Consider the following 16,750-nt stretch of genomic DNA (forward strand, 5'->3'; position numbering starts at 1 on the left):
CTCTCTCTCTCTCTCTCTCTCCCATGCTAAAACTTGAATGGAATCATTTTCATTTAGCCCAGCTTCTATGAGAAGTAAGAATTTAACATCCACCAGGCAGTGGTGGTGCACGCCTTTAATCCCAGCACTTGGGAGGCAGAGGAAGGCAGATTTCTGAGTTCGAGGCCAGCCTGGTCTACAGAGTGAGTCCCAGGACAGCCAGGGCTACACAGAGAAACCCTGTCTTGAAAAACAAAAAACAAAAACAAACAAGCAAAAAACCGTAACACCCATTGATCCATTGGGAGAAGGTGGCTTTTTGTTTTGTTTGTTTTTTAAGTGAGAACTGCTGCACCCTGCTGCCTACTTCAGCTTTCTGTCCCACTCTAAATAAACATTATTTGGTGGTGTAATTCTTAAGACACTTTTCCCTACCTGACTTTCTCTTGATAACTGTCCCAGAGTTAAACTCTTGTGGGTAATTCAGGAATTTCTTCCTTGTCCTGTCTCTTCTTAGTAGAATTGGGGGGGGGGGCGGGTCTCAGAGAGGCTCTGTACCAGCGTCTCTGTAATGGTCCCTAGTAGTCACCAAGCAGAGGTTTCTTCCCCAGAATGGGAGAGAAACGTCTGCTTAAGTTTCCACATATCACTTCTGCCCTCCTTATTCCAAGCCCCAGGGATGCAAGCTATAGCTTCCTGGCCACCACAGTGCGAAATAACCCAGTGTGGCAGGCAGTGGTCCTATAAATTACTGATAGCTGTACAGAAAGGACAGTGCCAGGCACATAAATACTCATGTTTATCCAGCTTCCTCTTAGCCTCAGGCAGACGCAGAGAAAGGAAAAACATTAGCAAACCATTTCTTAGTTGGGGTTTTCAGAGATGGGGGAATAAAAAAGGAGAGGGAGGAGTCTTCATTGGAAAGACGGCGGAGGCTATCCAGGTGATAGAAAAGGAAAAACAATTCTGAAAAATTTCGAGTTTGAATTCCCTTGTGAACATTGGAGGGTGCTGACTGAGCTCTTTCATCAAAGGGCTTAGTTGTCCCCATTTTCCTGAAGTCTTCTTGGTGATACTCCAGGTGACACAGTTAAGTATACTCTAAGATGTATTCTGCTGCATGGCTTTTCTCTTTTGATGATTTGTATCCAAATGTTTCCTTGCATCCACCCTCACTCCCCCTCAGCCAATCTACGAGCTCCTAAAACGCAGGGTTCATGCTTCGTGATTGACAGCTCAGCAGCTATATTGCTGTTTAGCGTAGTCCACAATTAGTGCTACTGGGTTGGGCCAAGATGAGCAAGGCCTGGTTGTAGTACCAATGGCATTTTCCTTCAGCAGAATCAGGTGTGACCCTTTGCATAGAGGATGAGAAATCTCTATTGAGTGAACCTAGCTCAGCCCTCTCCTCCCTGTTTTAAGGATAAGAAAATTGGGGTCCAGTAGCTACTTGACCTCCATAAGAAGGCACTCCTGTTTACATAAGGACTAGAATATAAAGCATTTCTTGTTCTGTTTTATAGTCTGCAAATAGCACCATTCTCTGGGAAATTGTCTCATCTGACAGTTAAGTGGGGCTGGGATAGCTCTGAGTAGGCATACAACTTCCAGGATGCATGGAGAGCAAAAATGCATACAGAGGATGCTCAAAGCAAGGTCACTGGAAGAGCATTGTCTGAGGAAGCCTCGAAAAGGACTTCATAAGCTGAGGAGGGAGCTCATGGTGGAGTGGCAGGGCTGTGCCCAGCACAGAGGACAGGTGAAGCCAATGTCCTGGACAGCTTCTTCTTTATCCAGGTACCTTTGAGATATCAGTATGGGCTCAGACTCTTATAGTCAAGTATGTATCCATAATATCCATACAGACTTATCTATACAACCCCTTATTTAGTGTTTGTTTTTCCTGGTTGCTATGGGAAGGGTTAGGCCTAGAAGGCAACTTAAGAAGCAATCCTAGTTGCCTTCATACAAGAAAGGCATCACCTCTACTTACTAATGGTTTTTAAGAGGCTCGTTGATTGTAAAGGATGTTAAGTTCCTGTGTGGCTGGTAACACAGTGCTGACTAGTGGAAGGTGGACTGGTCATTTCTTTGAACATTCTTTTTAAGACTTCAGAAGAATTAATCTCTTGTTTCAGATGAATCCTGGGTTCTTTGGGGGCTGATTAATATGCATTTCTCTGCTTCCTTCAGGGTGCAGATGACAGAGAACAGTGAAGGAAGAAAGAGTTCTGTTCCGTTCTGAGAGGGTGTAGAGCTAGAACAGCCACAGGTACCCAAGTCCTTATGCCCTAATCTTCCCTGTACAGGACAATGGCCTATCCTTATCCATTCTGACACCTAAGTGACTTTGTACTTCTCTTTGGGGCAGAGATATTCTAATTTGGGAATCTTTAGATAGTTGAGTGTTACCACAACTACTGAATATTTCCACACCATCCTCCCAGACCAAATCAGGGTTTCAAATAGTTTGTTAATATTAAGCGTACTGTATCTCTGCTTAGGAATTAGATCAGAGAGAACGTAAAGAAATAAACTTGGCACAAGGATGGACATTATCAGACCCATATTGCTATTCTTTGCAAGAGAATGTCATATGAGGTTGGAAGGTAGGTCTGGTATGTATTCAAAACTTATAACTTTAGAAAGACAGAGTTATCAGCAAATCCCCTCACACACCATATGTCTGTGCCACTGGAGGCTTTTGGGCAGTAGGGCAAGCCAGAGAGCAGATGAAAAGTAGGGCTCCTACCCAAACCTTACTCAATACTGTCAGCTTATCTAACATACGCCATTTTGAGTCCCATCCTCCTATGACAGGTGGTTAGAGCCTCCTTTAGAATGCATCCCATTTGGTCCTTCTTCACTAGTTAAGTATGCTAATAACTTTAAAAAGCCATTTGGTCCTTCAAGGCAATGAGCACTATATTCCCCTTGCTGATAGCACTTGCTCTGTTCCCAGCCATTAGAAGAAGCACAGTGAGTGCCCATCCTTATAGGCATTGGAAGAGTTCCTCTTTGCAAAGTGAGATTTGAAGTGTTCTTGCTATGAAATTCCTTTATAATTGTTATTTTCTTGAAAAGCAACCTCTTCCATGAGGCATCTAGTGACTCTGTCTTACATGGTCCTGTGTTCTCTGAATTTCTATATTTCTTTAGGTTGTCCTGGGCCCGTTGTGTTTATCATCTTCTTTTTCCCACCTCAGGCAGTTAGGTGGGCTCCTTGGATCTTCCATAATGGTTGCAGAACTTGAGAACTGGGTAACTTTGAAGTCACTGACTTCCCCCACTTTAAACATTGTATCAGCTTCATGCATGGTTCAAAGAGGAGAAGGATTCTTGCAACATGAATCAGACAAAGTAAAAACTACATTTTCCCCTAATTTTAGTCATCAAATCAAACTATTTACAGGCATCATTGTTATGTTAAAACATAAGAAAAAGACATAGTTGCCACTTTAGAAATGGGTTACTCTAAATGTCAGATAACATGACCCCATTTCCCATAGGTGCTTTTTTTTTTTTTTTAAAAAAAATGTAAAATGGCGGAATAGGAAGTTGAACTATGTGCACAGTAAATGTGGAGTCTACAATTAGGATGATTAAAATAATAAGATTGCTTTTCTGTTCTTGCCCAAGGTCACACAGCTAGTAATCTGTGAATTTATCTGTCATTTGGTCCCAGATCTGCTTGATTTAAATGTGTGTGAGTCTTCCTGATTAAAATGGAATAATACTGTGCATACTGGAATTTGGAGTCTGGGGGACGGGGAACAACGTGTGAGACTGGACACTATGTGTTTTAACAGAGCAGCTTTATTTGGAATATGGGGTATGGCAGCTAGAGTGTGTTGAGTAGAAAGAGGGATGAATTCAAGCTCCTGTGTTATGATAACCTATAGAGCAGACAGAGGAAAGATGGATGGAAATGAGAATGCAGAAGATGGGCTAGAAATCTTAACTATAGATATAAAGTTGCCATGAGCTACCAACGATTTCTAGGGTTTTGAGAAAAATAAGATTTCTTTTTAAATGGATACTGAGGAAGGGCAGTGGCCTCATGAACCCAGACAGGGGCACAGAAGAATACACATAGAGGAGTAATGGTTCTTATTCAGAAAGGGGGAAGGAGGGGGCTTAGTGTGGCTTCAATGTGTCAATAAAGTGGTGTAGTTGGATTTATGGAACTGAAGGATGTAGAGGGAGGCCTTGATGGAGATGGAAGTTTTGGAATTGACATTTAGCCAATCTGATTAAGCATACTGAATTTTCCAAGAATAAACTTTGGACAGAGGGGAGTTGAAGGCAGATCTTTGGGAATGACCATGCTTTTGGGGACAAAGTGAGGCAGTTAGTGGGAGGAAACACAGAGAAGAAGCCAGTACTGTGAGAAGAGTCCAGGGCCACCCGTTCCCTCCGCCTCAGCATCTAGGAAAAAGTAGAACCAAGTGGATTTTATTGTCTTTAAATGCTGATTTTGAGGTGCTCTGGGCTTACCCTAACGACGTCATTCTTCCCTTAATTTCAGGAGCCATTATAATTCCAAACACTATGTCCGGTTCTTATGCTCTTGCCGGATTCTTTGGCCAGGTTTTGGGTTGGGAAATTAGCCACATGTGCTGATCTACAACTCTCTGGATTAACAACACGAGGTACTATCCAGCCAGCCTATTTCCCTTCAAGGACATTTTCTATTACAGAGTTAATGTGTCAAAGAACCCAGTGGTTACTGTGGATGGGAATCCTGACAAATTTGGTGCTGAGGCTCAAATCAGGTCCCTGGAGGTGGGAAACGAAAGCAGGCTTCACTTGGAAAGACTTAGGCTCTGATTTGCAGGTTACCTGGAGCCACCCAAATGGGAGTGGCACAGCAAGCTTCCTTCTGGGAAGGTTTGCTCTCATACATGCAGTCGTGGTTTATTGCAGTGTTGCATGAATCTGGGAGTCAGAAGCCTCATGGGTACAATCCTGGCTCTGTGGAGATCACAGATTCTGGGACCATCCTCGACACTATCTAGGGAGACTCTTAATACGCCAAACGTCACATTTAATAACAGAAGCTTGAGTATAGTAGAGGACCGTGAAGCCAGTGAATGGCCTCAGACATTTAGCATAGTTCATTGTATGCCCCTGTATACCTGCTCACGACTTTCTCTACAGGATGAAGAGATGGCTGGTGGCAAAGACATTGAGTATGGGCACAATAGCTATGAGCTCTGTGTGTAAATTTACGGTGTCTGAGGATGCCTTGTAAAGTCAAGCTGACTGACCTTTGCTACTCAATGAAGCTCTTGATGGACTCCTCAGGGGATATGAAGAGTCCTGTCTGGTGTCAAGGTTTAACGCCATGAACCAGGGTTTGTAGAATTTATTTTTTTTTAAGAGTTAGATCCCATTTCTTCTCTTTTCATCAAATATTTTGAAATGTTCACTTTACAATACTGAAATGACATTCAGAGATAATGTAACCTGCCTACACACATAATTAAATCAATATAATGCCCTAACTGCAATATAGAACCAAGATAAAAAGTGTGTAATTTATAACAAAATAGTACGCATTTCAGTAATGTGAAGATATGACTACAGTTGAAGATATAATGAAGGCATCAGATGCTCACTTCTATACATAGAAATTACCATGAATGAGGCAGCTATAGAGGTAGACTATCAGGTGTGCTGTATTTGCAATTTCAGTGCTATAAACGACACTGCCATTTATTATGTGACTCCTTAGAATGGTGAATAACTTTTTGTAAAGTTCCTTATAAAACAAAAGAAAACCTTCCTTCAGTCTTCCATTCTTTAAACAAATCAGCTTCTTTATGCCTTGTAAAAATACTCTTTGCTCTGTGAAATGGAACACAGTTTTAGGTATGCTTCATGACAAATGGGCTTTTTGTGTCCTGCATATCTGTTGGGACAATTTCAAGTTTGGGTAGGAGGCAAGATTTCACAGAACAATATAAAACAGAACTGCCAACATTTCTTAGTCCACTATATCCAGCATTGATCTATCCCACTGGATATACAAAATTCCTTCTATGGGCAGAGCCAGTAATTAAGAGCTGATGTTGGCTTGTAAAGATCCTAACTGGAGATCCAGTTACTGGCTGTGTGTAGTTCTTGGTACCCAGGGGGAGTTGTCCTTGGTGCTGACTAGACCTTGGTTGTACCTAATTTGATTCCTATTGACTTGATTGATTCCCAATCCCACTGGCCACTGTGATGTGTCTTTGTTCTCTGTTCTGAACCGAGATTCTATGGTTTCCAGTTTTAGTCTTATTCAAACCTTGAACTGTATGGCCTGTGTCTAGAGCATTGGTTAGGCCACTTTGTCCTACTCTGGGCTGAAAACACTCCTGCTCAGTCTTCCACTCTAGCGGCAATCTCCCTGCCGAGATCCAATGTCTGAGAGGCTTTGTAAACCCCCAGCGGCTTCACAGAAGCCACCGCATCGAGCATATCGCAGAGCGTATTCGATTTAGTTGGGTGTAACTCAGTTTTTTTCCTCATTTGGATTTAGTAGAGTCTGTGAATTCTGATCTGTATCTGTGAAATGCCTGTCTGTGATGTATGGGTATTGGAGTAGACACATCTAAGTGATATTTCCAAAGTGTAAGAATTTCAGGAGTTTATCTAGCACATAAATGTAGTAATAAAACAACATTGGCTCACTTGGTGATTAAATTCATGCCTTTTCAATTTGTTTTAATCCTTCTAGGACATGAAGGAGAAAAAAAATCTGTTTGGGTCCAGTATGTTTTTTTAACACCTTTCTATAGTTGATGATATTCTATTTTCAGAAAGAAAGAGTAGGCTTCAGGCTCAGAGCCCATGACAGGGAACTCTATCGACTATACTTTAATAACTACATTTCTCCCCCTTTGCACCTACTTTTATGATTACTTTGCATTTGTGGTAGGTGATACTGATTTTTCCATTTTGGTAGGAACAGTCAATTTCCCCGGTTCCCAAATCAAGTGATGTGACTTTTAAAAAGGAGAGCCACAAATGTGCCTCACGAGGAAGGTGACACAAGAGGGATTGACGTTTGAGTGGCACTGATGTTTTCTGTCTTTCCAGAGGCAGGTGCATGTGTGTAAAACAAGCCTAGGGGCAGAGGCAGGCCACACTGTTAGGGTATTGGCTAGTTGTCAGTCCATTAAATTATTAGTTTCTTACGCAAGCCACTCTGGAGTATTTACTATTTCTGTTGCCTGTTTGTCCTGAGATAGGCAGGCAGCATGTTAATGCCTCATATAATCGGTGATGGATGGCCTCAGCCTGTCTGTCTCTGACACTTTGAGTGTTCAGTAATTTCATTATCTACCCATTTCTCTACTGCTTGCATCCTAGCACTTATGACAAGATGGTATCCAGTGATAAAATGAGCCAAGAATCCCAGGAATTTTTCTGCATTTAGCTGGGGTGAAGTTATTTGCAGGAAGTTGTTCCCTCAGGATAGAACAAAGCAAGAAACTGGGCTGAGAACACGTGCTGTTGTCAAAAGAGAAAAGAATAAAGACCCTAGATAAGAGGTGTGTCTAGTGAATTCACAAAGTAGAATGAGAAGCTTTTCTCTAAATTTTACTTTCACACTAGATAATAGACTTGGATGCTCAACAAATAACCAAGTGGGCCACATCTGTCATTGGTTGAATGGGCCCAGCTGTTTGATAAGCCACTGTTAGCCAGGAAAGAGTTCAAACAATCTTGAGTCTTTATAAAGGCTGATTATTTTTTAATGAGGGGCCATCCATGAGTATTCTTGGTATTTACAATATTGCTTATATTCATTTGACTGACCTTTATCTACCACAGTCTTGCAAAATAGATTTCGAGAGGAATGGTTATGTCAGTTGCCTAAAGTCACACAACCGTGTAGTGGGACTGGATTTGATACCCTGTCAACAGATACTAGCTTTCCATAAATCCCCACCTCTGAATGATGTCTCTGTCTCTAAAGCCTTGGATTTTGGCTATAACTTCAGTTTTCTTAGAAGAATGTTTCTAGCTTCAGTTGAAATGTTCTTCTTTTTAATTGCAAGAACAAGTTTAGAAGATGGAAAGAAAGCAGTGGAGTATTTCATGGTAATGTTGGTTGTCAACCTGGAAAGATCCAGAATCATCTAGGGAACAAGTGATTTCACAGGAAGTGAACACTGCCACACACACACACACACACACACACACACACACACACACACACACACTGAGCATGCCTACAATGAGTTAATTAGGTGAGAAAGCCTTCCATAAATGTGCCCACTACCATTCCATGGGCTAAGGTCCCCAACTGAAGAAATAGAAAGTGAGCTGAGTACCAACCTCTCTGCTTCTGGCTCCATTTGCAATGTCACCAGGTGTCTCAGGCTCTGGCTGCTACAACTTTCATGCCATGGTGAACTGTATCTTCAATCTGTGCGGTAAGCTAACCCATTCTACTCCTAAGTGGCCTTTGTCAGGCATTCTGTCACAGTTACTAGAAAAGTAACTAGTGCAGAAGGAAAGTGAGTGACCAGCGGCAAGGCACCAACAGATCCCTAGGTCCCAGCTGAATCTTCCAGGATCAGCATGCCTGGGTGTGAGGCTTCACCACGTCTGCTAAGCCAGGATTGTATCTGTAGCTATCCTGGATGTCTAAGAAGTATGACATCTTTCTATAATTCTGTGGGGGGACATTGCAAATATTTAATAACCAAAAGGGTTCTAGGCACCGATAGCTCCAGTTACAGTCAGTATACTGATACGCTTGAAGTTCTATTCCCTTCGCAGAGACAGTATGCTAGAAAAGTTGAGAGGTCCAAACAGCAGATTTTCAGCTTCTTGAGCCACAGTGGGCCCCTGGTGACTTAGAGCAAAGGTCTTTTTCTAATGGGCCTTGGAGGAGGATGTCAATATTTTATTTATGTGGTTATTCCAATGAGTTCAATATGTAATCCTCATAAAAGATCCTGAAAACAGACAGTAAGGGTTTCTGTTTTTATTCTTATAAAGCTAGTAATTCTGGAAACTTCTATTTCTTTGCATGAAAATTGCAGTGAAGCTTTTAAAAAGAAAACACAAACTTGAGCTGATGGAAATCCAGACCACTGACCATCATAATGCTGGCAAGGATAATGAGCCACAGACCGGCATTTGCTGCTGGTGAGAACAGAAATGGTATAGACAGTTTGGAAGGCAGTTTGGTGGCTTATCTTAAAACTAAACACGCTCTCAGTATACTGCCCAGCAGTCACACTTTTTGGTATTTACCCAAATGAGTTGAAAGCATATGTCCACTCAAAACTCTACACTGGGACGCTCATATCAACCTCTTCAGTGGTTGATAAAGCTTATGAGGACAAGATTCCCTTCACAAAGTGAATGAATGAGTTGCTTCCATATAAATAAGGAAATATGAGAGGCTAGGAAATGAGTTATTGTGTCATGAGAATGTAAAAAGAAACTGTAAATACAGTGTTAACTGAAAAGAATGCACTGATTGACAATATGAAAAGGCAATGCAGTTTGAATACACACACACACACACACACACACAGAGACAAACACATAGAGACACAGAGACACACATAGAGAGACAAACACATAGAGAGAGACATATAAACACATACAAACAGAACAATACAGAGAGACAGAGATAGCCAGAAACATACACACACACACACACACACACACATACACACACACACACACACAGAGAGAGAGAGAGAGAGAGACAGAGAGACAGAGAGAGACAGAGAGAGACAGAGAGAGACAGAGACAGACAGACACACAGACAGACAGACACACAGACAGACAGACAGATAAAGAGACTGAGAATGAGGTAGAGACAGACAGACACACACACACACACACACACACACACACACACACACACACACACAGAGTTTCTGGAAAAGCCAAGATTATTGAAACAATGGTGAAAGAGAGGGGGAATAAGTGGGAAATGGAGGATTTTAGGTGATGAAGCAGGACACTAGAGTGGTGGCTACAGGCCTTGTTTGCTGAGACTCAAAAAGTATAGAGTTCTAACACCAGGCCCTTATGTAATCAATAGACTTTGAGTGGAATGGTGCTTCCATATAGGAGACTGATGATAAGGGAGGCCTTGGGGAATGTGGGGCGAGAGGGTTTATAGAGACTATCTGCTTTTGAAAACTAATTTTACTAGGAACCTAAAACTATATTTTAAGGGAATTTATTGAAATAATAAAAACATAAATCCCAGTTCCCATGCCTTGACTCTAGTCCTAGGTAGTAAAGAGAAAGTTGGGAGCCCCTGCTTCAGCCAGCTTTCCAGAAGTTTCTTAACACATCGCAGTGTTAGACAAGCCAGTCAAGGTGTTAAGATCCTGACCAAATGGCATCCCCACCTTCCCCATCCCTCCATCCCTCCGTCGAGATCATCCTGTTCTTCCCTTTACATCATCCATTTCCAAAGCTGCTCCTTCTGCGAGACACTCCATTACTCAGTGAGCCAGGACTGAGTCCTCCTCAGCACACCACGGGGACCAATGGCTCGTTTGTTGATGGTTTTCCGTATTTGTAGTCCTTGTCTTTTTGTTAGAGGAGAAGCACAGTAGTAAGAGGCCAGGCATGGCCTGGTTGAGGTCCTGTATCTACCGCTCTTTGTAGCCTTAGGAATCTATCTCGCAGGCTCTAGGATTCCTTGTCTGGGACAGGGTGGCGGTGGGGGCTGTCTCCCATAGAAGTCTGGACTGCTACATTAGGACACAGTGGCTTTTAACAGTTTTCTAGGGGAGAGACTGGGTGAGTGCGCGGCGCCTACACCTGGACAGATCTTTGCTTACCACCTTGGAAAGTTATTCACCCTTTTCAAACTAGAATTTCCTTTGTGAAATGGGAATCTGAAAGCCTAGCTGTCAGTGTGATTCAGAGCTTGAAACCATTACTCCTGTATGAGGACCGACTCTGTGATAGACCCAGGAATGCTCACTTGGTGCAAGTGTTTCTTTTCATTCACTCATGTAGCTCACGTGTTCCAGACACAATGAACTATCAGGGGGGATGGATCCTGTACCTTGTTTGGTGCAAGTGGCCACACAGAATGCAAGCCATGTGTCTGACTAAGGACCATCTCAAGGCATTGTGTTCAGAGATGCACGTTTTGAACTCGGGCCTGAAAGGAAGAACCTGTCACTGAGGGATTACTTTAGTTCTGACTCGAAAATCTTACACGAGCTGACAGATATGTAAAAGCCTATGGTGTCATTGTAATACACAGTAAGGGCAAGCTTCAGATCCCAAGAAAAAAGCAAAGTTCTACCACTTTTAAGGTCTTAAGTTGAAATGCTGATAAGAATAGAACTTACAATGATTCTGACAGATCCTGGCGTCTTTGATGTTAAAATGGGAATTGTGTTCTCTGAGCCTCACTTCCCGTTGCCAGCTCACTCAGCAATTGCTCCCATTTTCTCTCTCTCTCTTTTTTCTTTTATTATATTTTAAGCCATTTAAAATATTTTGGTGAGTCATTCTTCCAGGTAATTAGATGAAGTGATTAGAATGGCTTTTTATATTCCGAGGCATTAAGTTTCTTTTTACACGCCTCAGCATTCCCATTTTCAGTAATGACCTGGTACTTAACTACAGTCTCACAAGACTCTGGATGCATAAACAGAGACATAAGTGGCAGGCTGACTTCCGGGTGATGGGAGGATCTATTATCTTACTCCGGGTGTGACAGTTAGGTGTCACCCATTTGAGGACTAGCTAAGAGATGTTAGTTCAGGGAACATGCATAGTGGGAAGGACATAGTGGGGACTGGATACCATGTGACTAGCTATTTCAAGTTCCTGTCACTGTGACCTCTTCACAATGATGAACACTAACCTGGGACTGTAAGCAGATAGACCCTCTCTCCCCTATGCAGCTTTCTGTTAGGGCGCATCACCATAGCAACTGAAACGGAACTGGAACAATATGGGAGACAGTTCATCATGGTGGGGTAGCATGGAATGCCAGCAGAGCAAGAGGGTGGCCCAGAGCATATATTTATACCTGCAGTCTGGAAGCAGAGAGAGGACAAGGCCATGGGAGATCATTACAGAAAACCACAGCCTATCAAAATGCAGAGTTGTGCAGCCTAGTTCCAATGGATACATCTTCAAGACATTGTGGAAAGATTCTAAGAGCCAGAAGATCACGGAGTTTGCTGTAAGATTGTGTCTCCTAGTAATTTCAAAAGATACACCCATGAAGTCTTGCCAACACAGCTGCTTAAACATGAGCTGGCCAAGAATGACACCAATCAACACACCAAACATGACAGAGAAAAGTCTATGAGGCCTCACTCAGCCCTACTTGAAAAACTATAGGCAGCTGAAGACATCTGAGAAGGGGAGAGGTGGTCTTCTCCAGGGGAGAACATTCCTATTGATTGTTAAGTGCCAAATGGTCATCCCTGAACACACACACACAGGTAGTGTTATAGGGATAGAACAGGTTATATGAATTTATACTTGTAATCACATATCTATTGCTATGTATATGTATTCATGTGTATACAAATGTGCATGCAATAACAATTGGTAAACAAAAGGAGTCCCTGCATTTGAAGGAGAGTGGGGTAGAGTATATGGGAGGATATGGAGGAAAGGAAGGTAAGGTAAGTATGTTGTAACTAAATTATAATCTCAAAAACAAAGCCTTTTCCTAGTGACATACTTCCTATAGTAAGACTTCTCCTAAAGTTTCCACAACCTCCCTTAACACCATCACCACCAGATAGCGACCAAATGTTCAAACATATGAACCTACAGGGGGCATTTCTGATTCAAAACACACCAGGGAGCAACTCAGACATTATACACACCACTTCCACTCATGTACTGAAGAGAAACGGAACTGTGTCTCACGGTCCCGTCTATCTGGACTGGCAATGGGAAAATGAGGCAAGAGGAAGGAGAGGGACACAGTAGGAGGGAGCCCTGCCTTGAAAGGTGGGGGACAGATAGGTAAAGGAGATCTGGTTGCCCTCCTATGTCAGTGAGCTTTACCTGATGGCACATTCCCTGGGGCCTCACATTTCTCTCAGCAGCCTAGTGGAGGGGCCATGGGACTGGACAGCTGTGTCAGATCTCTTCAGCCAGCTCCGTTTGATTTTATCTTTTCCTTCCCATTGGTTTCCCACATAACTTTTAAAGAGATGTTTCCTTGGCTAAGGTATCTTAGAAAGCCACTTCTGTAAGCATTTTCTAGTAATTTCTCTTCTGCTACCTGCCCATGGCTTTCTTCCTTCTCCCCTTCCTCCCCCTCTTTCTGGATGTCTTGAGTTATAGGGAATGCACATCATGGTTCTGTATGAGTCTTTGGGCTCCTTCATTCACTCAAGCTCTCGCTGCAGGTGAGTGACAGAATTTTTGCTTCTTTGTTCTCACAAAATGCAGCATGTTGTCCCCAATCACTTTCTCCTCCAGCCCATGCTTGAGGTCCTCAGCCTCCTTCAGGGTGAAAGGTTTCCCCAATAGGCTATGTTGACTGGCATTACGGAGATGTGCAACTTCCCACCAAAAGCTGTTTCTAGTTGGAGAATGAATAGCCATCCTTATACTTGCTTACCATCTGATGGCAGGGTTGAAATCAACTCAGGGATGGAATGGTTTTGAGCTTTCAGCCCTTGGTTTGTGCCCAGTTATCTAATTACACTGTCGACCTGATAGTTTCTTTTATTTTTAGAATAATGCATTGATATGGCCATAGTGCTTTACAGATTCCCTAGCTCCGTGGTGTGTTCTTGGTCATTGATTCATCACTGAGCTGCGTCCTCAGCTGAGCACAACTTTGTTACACAGAGTACACAGGATAATGTGAATTTTAAAGGTGGAGAGTCAAGTGCTCATCAAAGATGGAGCCTGACTCAATGTGACTCAAACACCAAGTCTCAGAATCTGGACCCATTTCTTCTACCTTTCCCTTCTCACATGCATAAGCCTTTGGCAGTATGGATCACAGAGAGGACGAAGGAGGTTATTAGAAAAATTTCACATAATTTTTTTTCTGTTAAGGGAGCCTAAATGTGAACTTAATGATAGACTCCTTCTTCCTCTACTTCAACTGATACCTTCACATGTGCCTCCATCCCTACTTCATATCTTCTTCAAAGCTCCACTGTGGCGAGACAGGATGGGGACTTGTGCTATACAAGAATGCAGAGGCCTTAATGAAATGACCTATCCATGTCACCTAGTTGGCAATGAGCCCTCACGCTTTGTCATTCTGTCTGCTGAGCTGTGTCATGGAAGAGGGGTCCTTACCTCATATCCTATGAAAGATGACACTCCATCTTCTGAAGTCAACAGAGCCAACGCAGTTGGGGTGAAGTTTAGAGAGTGGAGACTGTGCAGGGAACTGGAATGGATAGAAATTATATGAATAGGGCAAACTGGCTTGATTCCTCTTGAGAAGACTGGAGATGGGTTTGTTCGTGTATGAGGTACCTGAAGACCTGAAGAAAGAATCTTCTCCAGATATCTTGAGGGGTGCCTCTCTTATTCACACTTGACAGTATAGTTGCTTAGGAGGTAAATGGAAGAAATCACGCCTAGTGTTGCTCTAAGTCCTCTCCAAGGCAGACTGAGCTTCCTAGGACCTGGCCTCATCTAATGAGTAGCAGGATGCTAGGAGTCAAACATGTGAGCTGTGGCCTGTGCTTCGGTAGATTGCCTTGACAGGGGAAAGTGACCTATGCTCAAAGCACTGGTAGGATGTCATAGGAGAGATGGGAACATCTTGCCCTGAGAACACAGAACAATTCCAGCTGAAGGATTAGGCATAATTTTGTGAAGGAGGAGCCATATTTCATGGCTTGGCTCATTTGGAAAGAGAGACCAAAGGGCATCTGATACGAAAAAAATGCTAAGAAGAATCAGGAAGTCTCAAAAATTTCCCATGCTGCTTAGAAGGGCCTGAAGAATGTGGAGGGCTTTGTATGTTGAGGTGGGTGGCGTCTGGCTCATGGAGTTAGAGTGGGAGATGGGTGTAAGCGTCACCCTAAGGAGTCCAGGTTTCCCTTGGGAGATAGTAGGACAATATGGAGCAGCTGAGCATGCCCAGCAGGGTCTACGGAAGCTTTAGGATTGATGCCCAGCAGGGTCTATGGAAGCTTTAGGATTGATGCCTGTCATTACTACTTTCTTCTGGAGGGTGGAGTTTGAGATCAGAGGGAAGAAAGGGGGCAGCATGATTAATAGTCACACTGTGTGCATTCCCTTCTTCACGCCTACTACTCTCACTGTGCATAGAGCTTTCCTCTCCCCTTGCTTTCACGTTCCCTGTTCTCTGTCAATATATTCTTTTCTTTCTTTGTTTTTCAATTCTCTTCTTCTTTGGGTAAATCTCAGTCTTATTTATTTCCTAACTCTGTCTCTGAGATCCTATTTTAATCCCCATAGATCACTCAAGCCTACATTATAGAACCCAAAGAACAGTGTGCAGTGTTGAGAAAGATGCTGTAAAATATTTAGATAAATACATCGCTTCCACTGTCTAACTTTTTTTTTGTTAGAAACTAACTTGAAGTATCTTTAGTTTCCACCCTAGCTAACAGCAGCACAGAGAGGTCAAATATGTGTCCCAAGACCACATAGTTAAAGGACAATATAAAGCAAGTCCTTTTTGGGGAGGGTCTTTGTTCTTGGAGATGTGTTGATGGTCTGCAATGCTTCCCCCCCCCCATGTTAAGTGGAAGATTTATGTGATGTCTGTAGTTGTCTGTAGTGTGTTTACTTAGGAAAGAAGTTCCTTCATTTCACCGTTTTCCTCAAGAAACATATGAACCATTGCATTCAAAAGAATCAGTGAACAGTACATCAGGGCAATGGGGAAATGTTCCTCACCAGGGAAGAGTCTGGTGGAAGTGGAATGAAGCAGGGGCTTTAAAGCCACACGTTCCACCTTCAGATATTCTCAGCTTGGTGACTGGGACTCTGCATTTGCTGGCTAGACACCCTCCCCTGACCATTTTCTCCTAACTTTTTGAAACGTGAGGCTGCTTTTAACAGCTGATTTTTTTTTTTTTTTTTTGAAATTGAGGGTGATGGCTCAGAAGTTAAGATTCGACTGTGGCTTTCAACACTTGCTGCTCCCGCCTGTAACAGATGGGTTTAAAGCCATTATCCCATAGAATATGATACATGATGAAGTTGTCCTTACAGCAGAGAAAAAAGCTTCATAATTTACCTTCAGAGCTGAGCTTGAGAGGGTGCTAGGAGCCTCAGCTCTGCCACGATGTGAAATGGATTCTAAAAAAGGGGAATGCCTCAATTGTCTGACCTTTACAGCATATTTAAACGTATCTGATAGTGTTCACAGTAGTAAACGCTATAGCTAAGGTTATGGGCTGGGAGAACTGAGTGGAATATTTGCAGCTAGCTGTGGACTCTCCTGGCAGGAAGACAGGCACTTGGCTTTGGACTGGGATGGGGTCTGGGAGGGGAAGTGATGGCAGGTTTTTTTTTTCCCCAGTGAATGCTAGTTGATTTTGCACCAAGAGAGCTTTGGAAACAGAGAAAGCTTTTTCCTTATTTAGGATGCATCCCTGCTTCTGTGAGTGCGAAGAGGACATAATGATGACCCTCTATTTATTTATCCACTCACCAAATGTTTACTTACCATGTACTATATATACCGGGTACTGTCATAAAGGTTTGGGATATAGAGGTACGCTTTCAAATTATCTTGCAAGCAGTAAAATAGAGATGAGTAGGTGTGAAGAGGTATGCTAATGGTGTATACATTAGATAC

The 16,750-nt window shown here is 42.7% G+C and overlaps 1 protein-coding gene and 1 long non-coding RNA gene across 2 annotated transcripts in view; one reads left to right on the plus strand and one right to left on the minus strand.

Annotated features, from left to right (window-relative positions):
- Positions 1–11,900, minus strand: part of LOC116103984 — a 15,048-nt gene extending 3,148 nt beyond the window's left edge. Inside the window, exon 1 of the long non-coding RNA XR_004123647.1 lies at positions 11,840–11,900. This is a non-coding gene — a long non-coding RNA (uncharacterized LOC116103984). The remainder of the gene's footprint in view (positions 1–11,839) is intronic.
- Positions 1–16,750, plus strand: part of Sorcs3 (sortilin related VPS10 domain containing receptor 3) — a 609,790-nt gene that overhangs the window by 146,987 nt on the left and 446,053 nt on the right. The gene's annotated exons all lie outside the window — the stretch shown is intronic.

Source organism: Mastomys coucha, unplaced genomic scaffold, assembly GCF_008632895.1.
Source record: "Mastomys coucha isolate ucsf_1 unplaced genomic scaffold, UCSF_Mcou_1 pScaffold21, whole genome shotgun sequence".
Classification (NCBI taxonomy): Eukaryota; Metazoa; Chordata; class Mammalia; order Rodentia; family Muridae; genus Mastomys; species Mastomys coucha.